The following is a 7,139-nucleotide window of genomic DNA, read 5'->3' as shown; positions in this document are numbered from 1 at the left end:
AACATCGGAGTTGAAAAGATCGGAGCTGAAAGACAGAGACACCCAGGAAATAAACATTTAATCAGCTAAGCACGACACGCCCTCTCTTGTCGATGTGTTTCCCTTTCATCCACACTGTATCCATGGCAACGCGAACTAGCATAGTCGTGTTGATTGCAACAGCATCATTCGTTCTAGGCTAGCACAACGTGGGGTCATCTAACCATGATACTTTTCATCCCTAGAAATCAACCTCGATTTTTCTCAAGCGGAATGGATTTAACGACTGGTTCTAAACGATGCATCGGTGTGCTGATCGTCTGGACATTGCTTACCTTCACCGGCACTGCGACCGAGACAAAAAACACAACTTTTTGTAATAATCTTATTCTCAGTTACAATGCCACACGCCTGGGCCACAAGCCGTTCATGACGGGCATATCTCTTCCCGAAGCCTTGTGTCTGATTATGGGATTCGGCTTATTTGCAATTCTGCTTGCCAGGTGTTTTAGCTTTATTCGAAGAAATGTGTATCACGATAAGGTAAGACAGATTTGTTCTCTTTCACATACGTGCTCGCCGATGTGTATTCGCTCTATGTGTATTCGCGCACCGTGTTATATTCGTTCGATTTAATTCAACGTAAGGCTAGTTTACGCGAGGCAACTCTTAATACCACGCATCGAGAGCAAACGCTGGCAACCGCTTGCATGAAGACAAGAAAAGAAATACGTCACGACGAGAAATCTTGGACCAATGATCGTATTTAGTTCAAAATTGAATGACGGTGATCGTCGCATATTGCGTTTTCGAATTCCATAATGCAAAGAATTGTGGTTCACACACTCCGTATACGCCGCATTGGACGTATACGGTACAGAACGCGTAGCGCAATCAAATCTTTTCAACAAATTCATGCTAGAAAAAAAGGCATACAAATAGAAGAAAATGTTGTGCCAACAATTTAGCAGGTTGTAAAACGGCGCTCAAATTGTAAGTAATACGCAACCTCAATTATTGGCTTAAATTGGAGAAGAGTTGTTAAATTGTCTACAAGGCTGTAATTGATGCGTGACTGTCAATACTCAGAAACATTGAAAGAATACGTGAGTGAGATGCAAGTACGTGTATGTTAGATTTAACCTTAACAACGAATTGCAGTTGAAAATTGCGAGAACTACATCAAAACTATAATCAGGGTTAGATATCAACAAACAGATGGTTGGCAAGTATTTTATTCAGTTATATTGTACCTCAAAACAACACAACCGAGTCACACCCGAGGCGACAGGTAACTCGCATGTATTATGTTCCCAATATGCTATGAATAAAATTACCCCGTCTGTTGATATAACAAGCCACTGATGTCCAAAATGTTCTCCTTTCTCCATCGCGTGTAACAACGCAATTAAAGCCGAGCAACGAGCAGTTATGAATTCTTTTAGTGATAAGTTATAAAGTACGTGGCGTGTTCACCTATTCCAAAAACAGCAAATGAAAACTCGGTAAACAATGTTCACGGCAATGGGATTGGTAGTATATGCTCGAACACGAGCAACCGAATCCCAAATCCCTTAAATATTCACGCAGTCATGTCTTGTTAACTGAGAACTGGAATAACAGCTACGCCTATAAAATGTGTTACTTGTCACAGGACACTTGAATGAAGGTTCCCGCCATCTGTATCCGGCACTCGCACTTATACTGTATCGGTTCTGCGAGCAACAATGTCCAGTGCCGAACAGTAAATGTGTTATATTAGAGGTTCATTATTGCTTTTATTTGTTACAATATATCGCACATTATGTAAATTGCGTACGAAATGCAATCTAAAATATATAGGTGCTGGTTTTCAAAAAAGTTGATATAACTACCGATCCTAAGAAAAAAATAAATTCGCTAAGCAATCCAATTTCTTGAATTAATACGGCAAGGAATTATCTCATCATCTCAGGTTAATTTTCCTGTGATTTTGCGTGTTTTGGGGCTAGTTAACAACATCTTTAACATTCATATTGAACAGGTTTTACTTGATATATGAACATTTCTGCTTCAACTCCTACAGGTGGGTTGGATTATAACATGATCTAAATCCTACTCTAGTCACCACAAAATGCAAAATATTCCAAAATGCAAAAATTCCGTTGGAACGACGAATACGTGTTTGCGAGGAAAATTTGAAAATATCACGGATTATTAACGTTATTAATTTTAATTTTAGATTTTAGGTAGAGATGCAGTTCACCTGACAGGTATTTTAATTAGTTGATTAGGCAACTAAGATGAATTGTATGAATTTTGAAATTTTGTAAGCATTTTTTTAAGGACACTGTAGTTTGAAATATGCACAAAAATGTGTTTTTTTTGGGGGTTAAAAGTAATTTTAAAAAAATTAGCTTCTAAATCATGCCTCTGTTTTCTGTCAAAATTGGTTTACGGGTACATCTGTTTACTATAAAGAAAGTGCCGTCTTGAAAACTGTTTACCAGTTGTCAATTTTGCAGGGCAGCAGCTCAAATTTCACTAATTTAAGTTTATGCACAAATTAACACCCATGCTAGTTGTCTGTTACGATTATTGTAACATTGACGGCGTTTTGAAGATATACACATTGTCAGTCATTTGTGAATATTTCAAAAAAAAGGGTCGAAGCGTGCACTAAAAAGAAGCTGAGATAATTGCTAATTTGCATATTGTATAGTGAAGTAAAATATAAGCTGATTTACATCGCCATTGGATTTAACAGAGTTCCACTAATGATTTTAATTTCAAGTTTTCACAGAATACAGATGTGTTCATACAATGCCATACAAAATATAAAAAAGTGAAATTTGTCAAAAATTGAAAAATAAACTGCATTTCTACCTATGCAGCATCTGATTTGCCAGTAATTAATCAATTCTAACATCTAGGCTACTCTAGTGACTGTTTATTCAATTGATTTAGTTGTGGGGCCAATTGATAACAGACGTTCAAAACGTACACAAAATGGACAAAACGCGCAGGTTTCATACGGAACAAAAAAAAGTCGTAAGCAGAAATATTTAATATGGAGAGAATTGTACAATCACCTGCAGTGGTTGCAGACATTACATTAACCATCATTGCCACTGAGAGTTTTCTAGTACGAAAAGCTATGCCGCAGAGCAAACGATCGCCGACGCAGATGGCCGATCCTTTCAAAAAATAATATTTTAAGTGTTCTAATAGTCAATCATACAAATGGTTGCGAACGGGGGCGAAACAGTGGATATGTCCAAAGTTTGATGAAGTAAACCACGCTCATATCACGTGACATGACACGTGACATTTCAGTAACAAAACAGTCACGTGTTGTTTAAAGTATGCATTGGCTGAATATGCATACTCATTTAGGCTATTTTTTTTGCTTGTTTAATATGTCTATCATATGGAACCTCGATATAACTAATATAACATATTGAAAGCGGGGGGGGTCGTCACCTGCGCAACGCACGCTAAAAACGCAAAGGCTCATGGGTAGACGCTTGTTTTTAAACAATGACACGCTATGGCAATCAGACGCATGCGCAGGCGATGATTCTCCCGCTTTAAGATATGTTGCCGTCTAACTCGGTAAACCATGGCACAGTGACGCATTTGACGATAAAAATGTCTCAATCGTCTGCACACGTAGTTCTTAAAGCGGGAGGGTCGTCACCTGCGCACGCGTGGGAATTGAGTCCCAAGCGACGATAACAACACACACTAAGAACGCAAAGGCTCATGGGTAGACGCTTGTTTGTAAACAATGGCACGCTATGGACATCTGACGCATGCGTAGGTGACGACTCCTCCGCTTTTATTTACTAAATTAAAGTATGTAACCCTACAACAGTAATCATCTTAGTTTTCCCATGAGGCCACTTACCATATTAGTCTGGGCGGCTTATTAATACGGAAAGAAAACAATTTTCCTGTGTCAAAAGAAGCTATTTATCATTTTTTATTTGAGCTAATAACCAATTTGTACAACAATTCTTAAGAATAAAATTGAATATATATATATATATTCAATTCGATGAACACAATATGAATGCATATTCCCAGTCATCCGTGTTTCGTAAACAATATTGGTTTGTAAGCAATGTTTCATGGTCGTTAGTCCTATCTCTTTTTGTATGAGTAACGTTTAAAACATTAATTCCCTTTTATGTTCGCATCACATTGATCAACATCATTTAAAGCGGGGGAGTCGTGATCTGCGCATGCGTGAGATGGCCTTAGCGGCCGTGCTGCATGAACTTTACTCTTCCTCAAATAATGTATATATAAAAATTAGTTGTAGATATTGTAGTATTAAAAAAAATAGACAATAAATAATAATTAAAATTGCATACATAATGTAAAGAGAATTCGAAACTTCATTGTTCGTATGCGACAAACGGGTACTGGTTATCACCAAAACTTATGTTATACTTCTCGTTATTAAACGTATATGATGTGAGCTCTAATATAACAACTTTTTCGCTTACTCGAGATCTGCAATGTGGATTCTAAATACCTATACGCAAAAAGGAGCAGACCAATTAAATTATAACGAGCTCACTGGCGGCATCACCGGATCCAATTACGTTAGATTCGATCTTTCGACAGCGCACATGTCAAACATTTTATGAGATTCTGTGTATCGATATATTGGGGTTCTATAGACAAGCGCAATGATAGTGTTTCCTCGTTTGTAGCGGGCGAGTCGTCACCTGCGCATGTGGCAAACGGCAATAGCCTGTCGTTGTTCACAAAGCAAAGACTCGTTTACCCATGAGTCTTTGCGTTTTTAGCGTGAGTTGTTATCGTCGCTTCGGACTCGATTCCTGTACGTGGTTCACATCAAGTAAGGGAAACTGTAAACGTTAGAACAAACGCATTACGTTTCGAATGAAAATGAATATGTTTTTTTTTTTTTTTTTTTTTTTTTTTACGGAACAGCAAATTATGTAGTTTTCGGTGATAGGTGGTTGAATAGTAAGACAGAACACCGCAAAACTAGATAAAAAATTACTTTCATACCACAAACAAGCCAGAGCGATATCATAACATTCTGTTAGCATTACACATGTTCTCAGAAAATCGCCAGGAAACTGAAAACCATGGTATTGAAGATGCACAGAATGAGATTGAGTTTTGACTACTGATTTGCTAATCTGAAGTTGAATTCTATTCATATGCGAAGGTTGAGAGTGTTGGTAATGTATAGTGTCGAAAAATGTCGACAGACAAATGCAACAAAAATTCGATAATTTCCCACCAAAAAAAAACATTCAATATATTCTGGTATTGGCTTGTATTGAGCTTCTTCGTTTGTTATTCTTGAAATCGATATAAAAACACGTGACTTAGTGCAGTCTCCGAAATGTACCAGTAACTCGTCACATTTATTGATCGGATCGATATAATACACTACAAATTAGCGATATCGTCAATATATTCTCTAGCAACAGAGCGGCTGTTATTGCTATTCTTCCTATTTGCTTAAGGCCCAACCTAAACATAATACGCCCGTTTTAGGTAGCACCATGGAACTATAAACCCCTAGTTCCATGGTAGCACTTACCCTGATTTTGGAAACTGAATGAATAATCCACAAGGCAAATTGAATACGATACTAACAAACTGAACCAAGTGAGATGAAACAGGTTTTCCGATTAAATAAATAATTCAACACATTCCAAGTTGAGTGAAAATTCCCCTTTGCCGTGCACACGGGCACACATTTCAGCGTACGGACCTTAATGATATGGTTGTGTGAAGATATAAGCGCCCATAGAAACACAAGTTTGCCCAAGTAGTGCATGATATGCGTAACAAAATGTTAAAACGACGTTAAAGATGTCATTCATTGAGGCACGTTTTGTCTGAACAGGCGCAAAAGCTGACGTATGTTCTTTTTCCGTTTGAGGTATCAATACAATATATATGCATGACTCGAATGGACTTGGACGCCGGGTGACTCTTTTTTTTTGATCACGAAAAGTCATGAAGCAGCGACAATATACGTTAAAACCAATTAACAATGAACGGTTCGGTAAATATTCAGCAGTATGTAGTTTTATTTTCTCGCGCACATACAATTTGTAAAATGTCCTACGTAGGGAAAACGTATGAAAATGGAAAGGGAGGTGCAAAAATATTAACATTCCTTCATTATGTTAATGAATTTGAAAAAAAAAACTGTTAACTACAAACTACGGTGAAAATCATGAATCAGTTTTTACTATTGAGTTACAAGACGATGTATTCGATGTCGTCTGAAGAATATTACATTTATGAGTAATTCTAATCATGAACAACGCATGCCCACGTTTTTTGCCAGAAGCTCATTTTCATTTTCATCATCGATCAGTATTTGGATTACATATCTTCCCATATAAATCAATGTCTTTGCCTGATCTGAAGTTTCGTAACTGAGTTTTCTATTCAACTCAATTCTTTTATATATATCGTTGTAGACACTTATATCGACCTCAGCGGGATCAATTAACAGCCACTACTTCCGTGGAGTATTTCAGCTGAAACTCATTTCAGATGTGCCCGTATGATAATTCCTTCGTAAGTCGGGAAACATAATAAGTCTCGCTTTCGTTTTGTGGTACACAAAAAAGATTTGCTTTTAATCAGTGATTTTTGTTAACACGACAGTGATTATCGGTGACGTGGATTGCGTATGGTTTAAAGTAAGAGATGGTGTCTTTCTCGTGATTCACAATGCGTTGTGAGTGTATATGAGTGGTAATTGGGTTCGAGGTGAAAAGACCGACAGAGGGGGCTATGTTGATGAAAACCAATAATAAAGCTTATACTGCGCCCGGGTGCAAAACTGGTATTAATAGTTACTATGGTAAATGCATGTTACTTTGTACAGATATACATAATCACCACAAAAGCTATAAACATGCAAAGTAAAATAGAGTTGTACTATTTCAGATTTCAACTAAGTTTCAGTAAACTTAAAGTCTTAGCTCACAATTTCGAAAACAATTAAACGGAATACAATTCCAATTGTTCCATATTAGCCCCTCGAAAAAGCAAAAACAAAATTCAAAACGTCCTTCGCACATCAACTTGATATAAATGTGTATAATTCTAGTCGAAAACTCTCGATTAGACAGAGGCGTTTTAAAAAGTATGATGTTATAATTTGG

General features: G+C 37.2%; 1 pseudogene; it reads left to right on the top strand.

The window, feature by feature from the left end:
* The first annotated feature begins 252 nt into the window (after positions 1–252).
* The window catches only part of LOC100375707 (uncharacterized), an 80,430-nt pseudogene continuing 73,543 nt past the window's right edge, over positions 253–7,139 (top strand).

This window comes from Saccoglossus kowalevskii, chromosome 20 (genome assembly GCF_978046115.1).
Source record: "Saccoglossus kowalevskii chromosome 20, keSacKowa6.1, whole genome shotgun sequence".
NCBI lineage: Eukaryota > Metazoa > Hemichordata > Enteropneusta > Harrimaniidae > Saccoglossus > Saccoglossus kowalevskii.
This window is presented reverse-complemented; position numbering and strand designations above follow the sequence as displayed.